Raw genomic sequence first — 14,175 nt, forward strand, 5'->3', positions numbered from 1 at the left:
ATGCAAATGTTAGTGTGTTTGATGTCCCAGAGGCCTCTTAAAATGTCCTTTCTTTTCATTCTTTTTTCTTCATTCTGTTCCATGGCAGTGCTTTCCACTACTCTTTCTTCCCGCTCACCAATCTGTTCTGCCTCATTTATTCTGCTACTGATTCCTTCCAGTGTATTTTTCATTTTAGTTATTGTATTCTTCAACTGTTTGGTCACTCTTTGTATTTTCTAACTCTTTGTTAAAAACTTCTTGTAACTTCTCACTCTGTGCATCCATTCTTTTCCTGAGTTCTTGGTTCATCTTTATGATCATTACTCTTAACTCTTTCTTGAGTAGATTGCCTATCTCCACTTCACTTAGTTGTTGTTTGGGGGTTTTATCTTGTTCCTTTGTCTAGAACATATTCCTCTGCCATCTCATTTTGTCTGAATTTCTATTTGTATTTTTATGTATGTGGTAGGTTAGTTACATTTCTCAACCTTGGAGAAGTGGCCCTCTGTAGGGGATGTCCAGATGTCCCAGCAGTACATTCCCCTCTCATCACGCAAGGACCAGGGACCATCTGGTCACAGGGTAGATTCTGACTTGTGTTTGCAGACTCAGTTCCACAGGCTGTGAGACTGTAGTTTTCTTGCTTCTGGTGTCTGCCCCCTGGTGGGTGAGGCTGGGTCTTGGCCCTCTGGTGGGCAAGGCCGAGTAAAGGGGCATGTCTAGAGGTGGCTGTGGGATCAGGAAGTCTTTAGGCAGCCTGTCTGCTGATGGGTGGGGTTGTGTTCTTGCCCTGTTGGCTGTTTGGTCTGAGGCATCCCAGCACTACAGGCTGTTGGGTAGGGCTAGGTCTTGGTGATAATGACCCAAGCAAGATGTCAGCCTCCAGCAAGAGTTCACACTGATGAATACTCCCCAATATCTCTGCCACCAGTGTCAATGTCCTCAAGGGGAGCCAAAGCCACCCCCACCCCCACCCCCGTCCTCCCCAGGAGACGTTCCAAGACCAGCAGGTAGGTCTGGCCCAGGCTCCTATGAAGTCATCACTGCTTTTGCCCTGGGTCCCATTGCGTGCAAGACCTTGTGTGCACCCTCCAAGAGTGGAGTTCCTGTAATTAAGCCCCACTGGCCCTCAAAGCCAAATGCTCTGAGGGCTCCTCCTCCAGACATCAGACCCCGCAGGCTGGGGAACCCGATATGGGGCTCAGAATGTTCACTCCCATGGGAGAACTTCTGCAATATAACTATTCTCCAGTTTGTGGGTTACCCAGCTGGGGAGTATGGGATTTGATTATATCGCAAGTGTACCCCTCCTACCGTCTCGTGGTTTCTTCTTTATGTCTTTGGATGTAGATTATCTTTTTGGTAGGTTCCAGTCTTTTTCATCAATGGTTGTTCAGCAGTTAGCTGTGATTTTGCTGTGCTCATGAGAGGAGGTGAGCTCAAGGTCCTTCTACTCTGCCATCTTGTCCTCCCATCCTCTAAATTCTTACTTTCTTAAAGCTTTTCTTTCAGGATTTTGGCAAATAAGTCCACTTTATTTCACACAATTTTTGCTTAAATTGGAAGCACTATTATATACAAAATAAGCATACAGTGTAAAATATACCCAGGATGGGAGTTTTCAATACATACCAAGGTAGAGTGGAAAGTTAGAATAAGAAAGACTTACTCTACAAAAAGGGCATTTAGAAGTACGTGAATAAATGTCTATTCTCCTGTTGGTTAAACCTCTCCCCAATGCTAGCTTCCAGAAATCCTCACTTTCATCATAAAAAAAATGTATAAGATGTAAATGAAAAGGCTCATTTTAAGTTTACCACATAAAGCTGTCATAAATCCCTGACTTTTCCTTTCACATACGTTTTTCTTATTCAAGCACTGTAACTGCTCAATGTAGTTTACCCATCCCTCTTTTCAGAGAGGAAGGAACCGAGGCTTAGTACAGCTACTTGCTCAAGTTATTAAGCTGCAGAGCCAGCATTCCCACCCACAGAGCAGGCTGGCATGAATAGTAATTACATCTCCCTAGGTCTGATCTTGAATCATCAGGATTCAAGAATTAAGAATTCCTTTTCCCCAATTCCAGCTCATTTCAAGAAGCCAAGAAATTACCAAATGTTTGCTTAGGTTAACCTTAGGGTTCCTCCAACTTGAAGATTCCAGGACTGTAAAATCTCTAAGAAACTAGACAACTATTTACTGTCCTTTATATTTGTTAGTTTTCTTAGAAACTGATGGCACTGGCTCCATTTCTGATATCCTTACCTAATGAAAATTTTAAAAAATTTAGTATATGAACATGTGTACCAAACAAGGGAAAAAATCAGATATACTATACTTTAGACATTTCTGCAAATCTGTAATAACAATTTAGAGAAGGGAGCTGCCACCTCTCTTACAGTTTAATAGATACCTCTAGATCACCATTTCTCATGCTCGTGGTTATCTGTGATGTTTCATTTTAGTCATTTCAATGATAATTTTTAAAAAATTAACACATGTATTTTCTGGAACAAATCAGTATCCATATTATAACTGAGTTCTACCACACAATTTCGGTGCCCAGTTTGTGGTTTGTATGTTTGCTGTATAAACAAAAGAGAGATGAGTAGGATGCAGCAGAATAGGCAGGATGACCTCAAAAGAATCTGTATTGGAGCACTCAGTACCATATCGAGTGTATTAGGTGGATCTCATCTTTAACACAGCAACTTGCTATGTACGTTAGCTGGAAATGTGATGGCAAATATACAATTAAAATTTTCTATTCCCAATTCAAGTTACCCACTTAACAGATTTCAAAAACTACAATTCAAATATTTTTTTACATTAACAGCTTCATTGAGATGTAATTCACATACCATACGGGTCACTCACTTCAAAAGTAAAACTAAATTTTTTTAGTATATTCACAGTTATGCGACCATAACCACAATCAATTTTACAACAATTTCTTCACCCCAAAACAGAAACCTATTAGTAATCACTCCCCATTTCCTCCCAAACCTTCCACTGACCAAGCCTAGGCAACCACTAATCTATTTTTTGTCTCTATGGATCTCCCTATTCTGGACATTTCATATAAATGGAATTATATATGTAATCTTTTGTGTTTGGCTGCTTTCACGTAGCATACTGTTTCCAATGTTCATCCTTGTTATAGCATGTACCAGTACTTAATTTCCTTTTATTGTCAAATAATATTCTATTGCATGGATATACATTTTATTTGTCCATTTATCAGTTGACGGTCATTTGGGTTGTTTTCACAATTTGGCTATCATGAATAATGCTGCTATAACATTCATGTACAAATTTTTTTTAATTAATTAATTTATTTATTTTTGGCTGTGTTGGGTCTTTGTTGCTGTGTGCGGGCTTCCTCTAGTTGCGGCGAGTGGGGGCTACTCTTTCGTTGTGGTGCGCAGGCTTCTCATTGCAGTGGCTTCTCTTGTTGCGGAGCACGGGCTCTAGGCACGCGGGCTTCAGTAGTTGTGGCATGCAGGCTCAGGAGTTGTGGCTCACGGGCTTAGATGCTCCGCGGCATGTGGGATCTTCCCGGACCAGGGCTCGAACCCATGTCCCCTGCACTGGCAGGAGGATTCTTAACCACTGCGCCACCAGGGAAGCCCCATGTACAAATTTTTGTGTGGACATATGTTTTCACTCTTTAGGGTATACATCTAGGAGTGGAAATGATAGGTGATACAGTAACTGTGTTTAACCTCTTGAGGAATTACCAGGCTATTTTCCAAAGTGGCTGCACCATTTTACAATCTCACCAGTAGTGCATGAGGGATCCAATTTCTCCCTATCCTCTCCTTTTAAAATACACCTTTTTTTATTACAGCCATCCTAGTGAGTGTGAAGTGGTAACTCACTGTAGTTCTGAGTTGCATTACCTGATGGCTAATGATGTTGAGCACCTTTTCATGTGCTTATATGCCATTTGTACATCTTTTTTTGGAGAAATGCTTATTCAGATCGTTGGCCCATTTTTAAATTGAGTTGTCTTTTTACTATTGAGTTGTAAGAATTCTTTATATATTCTAGATACGAGTCCCTTACCAGATATAAGATTTGCCCAAACTTTCTCCCTTTCTGTGTTATCTTTTTATTTGCAACACAAATCTTATCTTCTTCTGAATAAGCCAACTCTAACTCTACAAAGTTATCAAACAATACCTCACTGAAATTGGCATTCAAGGACTTCTGGCCAGTTTTGGTTGAATATGAGATCTGATTATCATAAACTGCTTCACAATGCCTTCACATCACAAATACTACCTTGTATGATATTCTCTACATTGCTATTACTAAAGTTAAAATATAGAAACAGATTATATATAATAGTGAATCCAAAGCTAAATCTTTCCACTATTCAGATCAACATTAAGTATTTCATTTCAGTAAAACAACATCTCTACAACATAATATGAATGTTAATTTGGATTTTCTTGGGTTTTGGTATGGTTTACGTCTATATACTTACTCATAAAGATATAAATCCATGGTAACAACGGACATAACACTGATAACCTAAACTGTATTATATACATGGTTCCTATGGCCATCAAAACATATTAGATTGCTTAAGAAAACAACCTTGCTTCAGCATATATTTTTAAAAATTCCACTGACCCTACCATTGCTAGTACTAAATTATTTGTAAATTTGTTTTGATTTTATAGTTGATTAAAAGGTATAGGGGTTCAACACAGGAGGGATAAGGATTACCTAGCTTTTTTTTTTTTTTTGCGGTACACGGGCCTCTCACTGTTGCGGCCTCTCCCGTTGCGGAGCACAGGCTCCGGACGCACAGGCCCAGCGGCCATGGCTCACAGGCCCAGCCGCTCCGCAGCATGTGGGATCCTTCCGGACCAGGGCACAAACCCGTGTCCCCTGCATCGGCAGGTGGACTCTCAACCACTGTGCCACCAGGGAAGCCCGATTACCTAGCTTTTCGTTTGAGTATATTTAAAGTATTTATGATAAAAATAATGTACCAGTATGGGGTTGGGGGGGAGTGTCCAATGCAATGTCTTTCCTTCAAATGCAATTTACATGACACTAGAGTGAAAGACACTGCTTTACTCAAAGAGAAGCTATTTTCAAGATAATTATGGGTCTCAGACGAAATTTCTTCCCAGGCTTTCTTATATTAATTAAGATAAGAGATTAGAGATGCGATACCAAGCAGTCGCCTACATCACCCAAAGTCCTTTAATTGGACAGTAATATTTGCTCATTTTTATTTTGTATCTTTACCCAGACAAAATTTGTATTCTTATTTCCTTCTAAATAGAAAAATTACTAATTTAGCTCCATAAAAAATAAAAGAGATAATGATATTTAACTATCAGCAACAAAGGCCAGGCACATCAAATCCTATTTTCCACAAATCATAACATAAATAAGGAATCTTGGCTCCGGATGAAGAGTTCATAACAAAACTAACTGATCTCAGAAACCGAAGGATTGGTCTAAGTATACTGTTCAGACCTTTTCTCCCTCTACCCTTGGCAACAACTAAATTTTACTATGTGCATGGTTCCCTATGGCCATGAAAGCATATTAGACTGCTTAAAGGAACAATCTTGGTCTAGCACATATTATATTTTTTAGAAATCCACTGACCCTACCACTGTTATTATTGAATATATTACCCCATAGTCAGCCTAAGGGTTAAAAAAAATGCACGCAACACAAACCTTTGCAATGAACCAAAGCAAAGAACACAAGAAGCCCTGAAAAGTTCTGGGAATAAGTAACAACAGCAAAGTTAATTTAGGACAACAGCAATCTCTATGGCCATCCTGAAAACAACTCTCTTTCTTGTTTTTAGCCAAATAAATCCTGGGAACTGAAGTTTGATAAACTGTATTCTTTTTATACAGTACACTCAACATCATCCAGCAAATTATGCATTAACACTAAGGAGCTGAACAAGTTTAATAAAGAAGTTGAGATGTTTAAAAAAAAAAAAATCCAAGGTCTCTAAAGCAGGAATCTAAATTCTGCCTCTGACTCGTTGGTTGAGACCTGGGCAAGCTATTCATCTTCTTGGCCCTCGGAAACTTATCTGAAATACAGAAATGAAATAGGTCTACCCTAAGATTATTTATATATCAGGCAATAGAAATAATTACAAAATTCTTCAGAAACAAAGTTCTGCATAAGTGCTTAAGAAACAAGTAAATCTATCAAACGCTTAATATACTATAAAAGGTTAAGAAATCTGCTTTTTGTTACTGAGTCCAAATTTCCTATAGAGCAGTGGTTTTCAAACTTTTTTGACTGCAACCCACAGTAAGATACATTTTCCATCATAACCCAGAGAATGAAACACACACAGAGATACACACAAATAACATATTTTCATAAAACAATAAAATACTAACATATAATAATCTCATGCACTTTGAATTTATTTTTAAATGATAAGATCCACGAAAATGTTCTCACAGCTATTAACAGGTTATGTCCCACAGATAGAAAAACACTGTAAAGTATTTTCCAGTGTCTAAAATGCATATGTTTAACACAGAATCAGTCTTAAAATATAAAGCCATAGATATAAACCTGCTATAAGTATATATTACAAACAATCAGCAATTACCATTGATAAAAGTCTTGGTGAAATTGAGATTACTTAAACCTCAAACCTCCTTGAGGTCTGCAAAGGAAAATACTACACACTAGGCAAAGAAAGACAAAGTAGTTTTTCTAATTAACCAGTCTTTGGTCCCACACCCTAATGAAGAACTCTCATATACTAGACAGAATTAGTGGTAACACCATTTCCCTAGAGTAGGTATGGCCTAAAACCAATGAAGGCCACATGAAGAAATACTGGGAGGGAAAAACCAATCCAAAGTAAACTAAGCAAGCAACAGGGGAACAGAGCTGATACAGGTCTCTTGCCTTAGTCCTGACTACCATACAGAAGGGAGTGTATTCCAAACAGAAAGATGAGCGGGGCTTTAATACTCTGCATCATGAAAGAAACAGAACAGCATTGTGTCAACCTCCAAAAAGCAATGTGATTCCACCCTAGAATACAAAGCCCAGAATACCAGTATTGCTCTTATCCTCTTGAGGGAGGTAGAAAATGCCTTGACCTTGACCCGGTTTTGGAAAGAAGGGGAAGACTGAGGGAGGCTTGAGAAAAAAGAGGGAAGAAACTGAGAAACACTGTGCTCCCCCAATTGGTCACTATTCATAAAGGTTAAAATAAAGCACATAATTTCAACCAAGAGGACTAGTCTCTCTTACCATGGGCCAATCTGCTTCTCAGCTCCCCCGAAACCTGTGGCTGACCACAGATACAGACAGGAACAAAACTCAGTTAATACTTAAAAAACGCAAACAAAATTCTACTAATGTTAGTGAATTCCAAAGACCAAAAATTAAAATTTAAAAAAGAGCAGTTTAAGTTTTGGCATAAAATGGTAGTGAAAGGAACAGAAAAACCAAGTAACTTTTTTTTTTTTTTTTTTTTTTTTTTTGCGGTATGCGGGCCTCTCACAGTTGTGGCCCCTCTCGCTGCGGAGCACAGTGCGCAGGCTCAGCGGCCATGGCTCACGGGACCAGCCGCTCCGTGGCATGTGGGATCTTCCCGGACCGGGGCACGAACCCGTGTCCCCTGCATCGGCAGGCGGACTCTCAACCACTGCGCCACCAGGGAAGCCCCCCAAGTATACTTTTTAATATCATATCTAGTATATGATATAGCATGAGAGTTAATTAAATTCTAATGATAAAGTGGTAACGGGTACTGATAAAAGACATTTGGAATACAGAACTGTGAAGCCAGAATGAATCTCAGAAACCGTAGCATTCATCCTGCGCGCGCTTTCCCTCTTCTCTTCACAGGATCTTCTGGGGTGCTCCATTCCTATAGCCCTGATTTTTATTCCGGTCACCTCCCCATTTCTCTGCAATCCTTCAGAGACAAATTTAAGCCAATGATCTTCATGCTGCTAAATTTAATGGATACTTTGCTGCCCTAATCTTACTTGACCTTTGCAAGGGACAGCTATTATTTTTGACTGTTCCACATTCATTCCCCCGTTTGGGTGACAGGATCCACATTTTGTTGGGGGATCTATCCCTCCCCCACTGGATACATTCTGAGTGCGATTATAGATTAAGGTGTTCTTTTCTATCCTGACCAACTGCTGGATACCCAACCCATGATGAACAAATCAGATACTCTTCCTCAGAACGTGAATTCTAAAAGAAGTAACTAAGGTGAAAACTGCTGTAGCAGCCCATTCACTCCAGTACTGCAATTAGCAGCCTCCCCTTGGGGCTGCTCAGATTCCTGTCCTTTTCAAAGCCAGGGCCTTCAGCATTTCCTTTGATCCTGTCAGCTGCCCACATCCTTGTCATAAATTCCTCTTCTCCTCAAGTAAATTGGTCATTTGCAACCAGAGCCATAACTGATATTTTCCCTTAGAAGTACTGCCTCCTTCCTCAAACACTTTACTTACTCTCTTTTGCTTCTAAGATACTTCTTATTTTAATCCTACCTCATTGGTCATTCCTCCAGTTTCCTTCGATAACTCCTATATTCCTCCTCCACTCATCCTCTAAATATTAATGTTCTTCAGGATAGTTTGCAGGCCAGGCCCTCTTCTCTTGCTAGACTCTCTTCCTAGTGTGAACTCATGGCTTTAAATGATACGGTCTCCAAAATTTTTATCTATAGCCCAGGTATCTCCTCTGAGCTGCAAACTTGTACATAGGAAGGATTGCTTACTTGACATCTCTACCTCATGTTTTGATATCTCAAATTTAACATGTTCAAAATGAATTCTCTCCCAAGCCTATTTCCCATCCTCCCCTGCCAGCCCCTCTGACCACAACCCTCCATTCAAGGGAGGATCACCATTCACCCCATTTAGAAGTCACTTTTATTACTTTATTTCCTTTGTTCCCAGTATCCAGTCCAGCTGCAAGTCTGGACTTGATTCTGTCTCCAAAAGAGATCGCAAATCCACCTACTTCTATCTCTACTGCCACTACTCTACTCCAGGCCACCATCAACCTTGCCTTAAAGTACTGTTACTGTCTCCTAACTGGTCTCCCCCCTGCTTCTATACTTTGCCTCCCTCCATTCTCTTCACATCACTTAATATCATCTTAAAATGTGAATTTTCACATTTTTTTTTCACGTGGCTTCCCAATGCATCTAGAAAAAATCCAAACTCCTTATCCTGGCCTATAAGGACCTATGTGATCCATTCCTGCCTCCATTCAACCTCCAGCCAGATGACTCTCCCTTAGTTCCTTGAACATATTAAGCTCTTTCCTATGTTAGGGATTTGCACACATCATTTCCTCTACTTAGGAATGCTTTCTCTTCCATTGCTCTTTTTCATTCTTCAGGGCTCTACTTAACTATCAACTCATGCAGAAACGCTCTGCCTGATAACCTTATCCAAGGAACGTTCCTCATACCCCCACTTTTATTTTCTATCTCTGCTGTCTCCATTACAGCACTTACCACAATTTCTAATTCTTTTGTTTTGATACAGTATTCACTTTTTGTCTGGCTACCCCCTAAATTGTAAGCTCCATAAACAAAGGCAAGAACTAGCCTGTCTTGTTCACTACTGTATCTCCCAGAACCCAGAACCCATCACCTAGTGCCTGGCAAAGTATTGTAGGTAATTCATAAGGAATTTAGGTCTCCAAGAGTCATTTCTGATACCGTGAAGCTCTGAGACTGTCTTTACTATGAGTTTAAAGGGCTTTTATACAAACTTCCTGTAAGCAGCTAGTAGGCACTGAACAAATATTTGTATAACGAATGAATGACTCCGTGAATCATACCCAAATTTTTGTCTCTATTACTGACCTCCCTCTGTACTCCAAACTTTCATTTCTAACTGCTTGCTAAGTAACCCCATGTGCATATCTACCTCAATTTTAACAATGTCCAAAATCCAGACTGTCACCTTCCCCACCAAACCTGTTCTTCTTCCTGTATTATCCATTTCAGTTATTGCCCAATTGTTCTCCCACTCAGCTACAAATTCTAGGTCTTGAACAATCTCTCTCATCCTCCATATTTAAATAATCCCAGTGGTTCTGATTCCTCCAAATTTACTCCTACCATAATGCCCTGTTTAGGTTTTTCATTATCTTTCAACTACACTATGAAAATAGGCTTCTAACTGGCCACCTTGCCCTTAAAATTCCCCTTTCCATTCCAACTTTTTTTTTTTTTTTTTTTTTTGCGGTACGCAGGCCTCTCACTGTTGTGGCCTCTCCCGTTGCGGAGCACAGGCTCCAGACGCACAGGCTCAGCGGCCATGGCTCACGGGCCCAGCCGCTCCGCGGCATGGGGGATCTTCCCAGACCGGGGCACGAACCCGTGTCCCCTGCATTGGCAGGCGGACTCTCAACCACTGCGCCACCAAGGAAGCCCTCCATTCCATCTTTTATGCAGCCACTCATCTTTCCAAAACACAGAAATGCTTACGTCACTTCCCTTACCCAAAGTTCAGGGCTTCAGAATTAACAGTCAAATCCCTAAGCATGGCATTTTAAATATTCAACAATATGTCCTCAAATACTGTTCCAACTGCAGCATCCACTATATTCCTCAATGAACCCTTTTCTCCAGTACACACTGGACTGGCTACTAAATGAACACTCCAACCTATTTTAGTGCTCAAGGTCCCTTTCCCTTGTGATAGTTCTCCAGTAATAAGACCCTCCAGTAATAAAACCCTCCAATCCAGCTGTGATCTTTTGAAATCCTTTCCAGTCCTTAAAATCCAACTCATACGCCATCCTCCATGAAGACTCCTTTCCCTCCAGTCAGAACAAATCTGTCCTTCCCTTGGTGTTCTCACAACACAGTTTAACCTCTCTTTAGCAATTATTTCAGCCTGCCTTGGGAGTTAGTTGCATATTTTTCTCACTGGTTAAGGTTCATTGAATTTATCATCCTTCTCCCATCCTTCTCCCTTCTCCACCGATGCTTTGCACAAACTAAGCATTCAGGAAATATTTGCTGAATGAATAGGTAACCCCCTTCATTTACAGAGGGAAATAAAAGTCCAAAGCTAGACATTAACTTGCCAAAAATTAGACCTCTACTTAGATGTAAAACTTAAAAAACTAGAACCTAAATCTTTTGACTGCGAGTTTAGTTGACCTTGTCTCACACGAAGATAACACAAAGTGGAATTTCTCACTCCCTAAAAATAACAAAATGCCCCTGGCTTTATTTTAAAATGTTTCTTTTATTCTCTTTGCAAATACGCTGTGTTGGTCCTTGTGCCAAAGTGAGGAAGAAATACAAATTCTTAAGTTCCAAGTTAATGATATTTAACTTTCAAATGGTTCCTAAATGCATTTCAGAGCCTCATGAGCAAGTGAGATAAACTTTAATAAACTAACTGAATTCTTTTCTCTGAAGAAACTTCAACCTGCGAAATGCATAAGGCTGTAGACTATCACAGCCCACACCCTCGCCTTGAAATGACACGCAAAGGAGAAACCAGTGGCCCAGACCCTCCGAGTCGGCAGCCTTCCTTCTTCTAGACCGAGAAAGTAAGCGGACGTACCAAAGAAGAGGGTAGGTCTGGGCTGAAATGTCCAGGGCAGAGTCGCCTTGACATCCTCGTTCCCCCATTACAACAGCCTAGTGAAGGGCCCCAAGGTCCACAGGCAGGCCTCGCGGAGGGTGCAGTCCAGGAGCCCCCGCCGCGGGGACTCGCTGACTCTTTCTCCAGGTTGGTCTTGTCCCCATGCCCCTGGCCCCGAAACCAAGCGAAGGAGCCGAAACATATGCCCCAAAAGCCCGCGAGAAGAGCCGAAGCCGTAGGGCTTCAGACCGGCCGCTCCAGATCCGGGTGGGGTGCCCCGGGGCGGTTTCCCTGTCCTCTCCGGGGGCAAACTCGGCCCAAGCCCCTGAGTAGCCAGCACTGGCTCCCTCCCTCTCGGGAACCACCTAGCCGAGCGGGTCGATCAGGCCCACCCCGGAGCTCACCTTTCCGTCCCGGGCAGCCGTCCGTCCGTCAGTTGGTCCCGAATTCTGTCCACACAGAGCGTCTTCCGGCTCCCGCCGGAAGCAGCTCGAGCGCGGGACAGGAAGTTTGGCCGCCCCCCACACACACACCCACTCGCTCGCCTCCGAGCCGGGCTGCGGCAGTCCCGCAGGAGGTTCCGCCCCGGGGGCCGCTGGCCTGCGCGGCCAGGAAGGCTTGTTTCGGAGAGGGAAGGCACTGCGGTCTCCTGCCTCCCACTCATTCCCTCTCGGCCTTTGTAGCTCCGTGGTCTGCGAAGCCCGAAAAACGGGGTCAGTCAATTCTAGGCGTGACGTCACTGCTTCCCTACTGCAGCGGATGGGGTAGTTATCTCCTGTCAGCTGAGATCAGTACACGTTGCAATGGATGCAAGCGAGAAAGAAAAGATCACTACTTAAAACATTTATCAAAGTTCTTAGTGAAGAGGACCTCGAAGCTTCACTGCCCGAGAAGGGAACTTGCAGAATCTAGTTCTGCATTGCATACCAGGTGGGGTAAGAATTGAGACTCCGGTGTAGAACTTTTTTTTGGAAGGTGAAGTCCCTGGAGTCTGCGTTCCGTCAGTACAGTAGGATGTAAAGAGCTCTCCGATGTCCACACCGGTGCTAGAACACTTGAGTTTCAGGCTAGATGCCGCAACTTGTTAGAGCTTTATGTGTTTGACTGACTGTGTAAAATTACTAATTTTTGAATACTTGCTGCGTGCCAAAGGATGAAGGAGGGACTGAGCTAAGACAGTGGCAGTGGGAATTAAAGGTGTGTTCTAAGAAGGGCATTTTCAAGGACAGAGACAAGGTTGAAGAAACCAGGGGAGTAGTTTAGTACACCAACGATGGTGATTTGAAAACAAAGAAGCAACACGTTTCAGAGGAAGATAATTCCTCTTTAGATAAGCCGAGTTTATCTATTTCAGGTGCCTATGGGATATTTACTTGGAGGTAAAGGTCCCTACCTATCTCAAGAGGTCAGAAATAAGATACAGATTTGGGAGTTATCAACACACAGACAAGAGATGCAGCTCTCTCTGGAAAAGTATATAAAACAAGAAAGAAGCGAAGGCCACTGAGGTCAACTGGAGTGACTGATTACTAACACAGTTCGAATCTACACAAAAGTATATTGCAGTTTGTAAACAGCTGACCATAAGCCAGCACAACACTCAGAAAATATCCTCAATTTTACTGTATTAAAGGGTTGATTACAATTAATAAAACAAATGCTCTTATTTAGAGGTACATTAATAGGTCTTGAACAGCCATGTTTATGACCATTTGTTACTTTGCTCATTCAGTTCTGTCATTTTCTGAAGCTGTATTTGTTTTTGTTTTTTTTTTTTGTGGTACGCGGGCCTCACTGTTGTGGCCTCTCCTGTTGCGGAACACAGGCTCCGGACGCGCAGGCTCAGTGGCCATGGCTCACGGGCCCAGCCGCTCCGAGGCATGTGGGATCTTCCCGGACAGGGGCACGAACCTGCGTCCCCTGCATCGACAGGTGAACTCTCAACCACTGCGCCACCAGGGAAGCCCGAAGCTGTATTTGTTGTTTAAATCTTTTTCATCATTTAAAACTTGAATTGATGTCTATATCTATTTGCCCTCGAAATCTTTGTAACTATTTGACAGTATGTGCCTGCTAACCTAAAATAAACATAGGCTTTTATCAATATATATTTGAGTTTTTAGGCTATACTGTGAACTACTTGGCAAAACACATATCTTCTGTAGTAAATCTAGTCCCTCCATCAACCTAACCAACCTCAGTTATTTAATTTATCATACTACTCCCAACACAAAGCCTCTGCTCTCCTATCCCAAAAACTGTTCCACAAGCTCTGAATTCCCCAAAACCCCTACACACACCCTGCAATTAAGTCCCTCTTCCATCTATAATATGGAAAGACCATCCCAATTTATTCTTCACCAAGCTTCAGTTCAAGAATTACGTAAAGCAAAAAAAAAAAAAAAAAGAATTATGTAAAGCATGTCCAGTTCAATATTTACTAAGTGCCTTCTCAAGTATTCTATTTTAAATACAACTTATGAAGTTAATAAAAGTTATTTAAAAAATCTTTTGTATGATCTATTAAACAGTTACATCAAATCTCCAGTGGTTTCAGAATATCTGATATAAATTTCATGTAATATTA

At 41.6% G+C, this 14,175-nt stretch overlaps 1 protein-coding gene across 7 annotated transcripts in view; it reads right to left on the reverse strand.

Moving 5' to 3' along the window:
- Window positions 1-12,211, reverse strand: part of ZNF410 (zinc finger protein 410) — a 40,591-nt gene extending 28,380 nt beyond the window's left edge. For 2 of the 7 annotated variants that reach the window (XR_009538805.1, XM_060139234.1), the window contains exon 1: window positions 11,993-12,211. The gene's annotated coding sequence lies outside the window, so the exon portion shown is untranslated. Of the gene's footprint in view, window positions 1-11,567; window positions 11,885-11,992 lie in introns of those variants that run through there. The other 5 variants (XM_060139229.1, XM_060139221.1, XM_060139212.1 and 2 more) reach the window with 5 other exon arrangements.
- Window positions 12,212-14,175: the final 1,964 nt, after the last annotated feature.

The sequence above is a fragment of the Lagenorhynchus albirostris genome, chromosome 1, assembly GCF_949774975.1.
Source record: "Lagenorhynchus albirostris chromosome 1, mLagAlb1.1, whole genome shotgun sequence".
Taxonomy (NCBI): Eukaryota; Metazoa; Chordata; class Mammalia; order Artiodactyla; family Delphinidae; genus Lagenorhynchus; species Lagenorhynchus albirostris.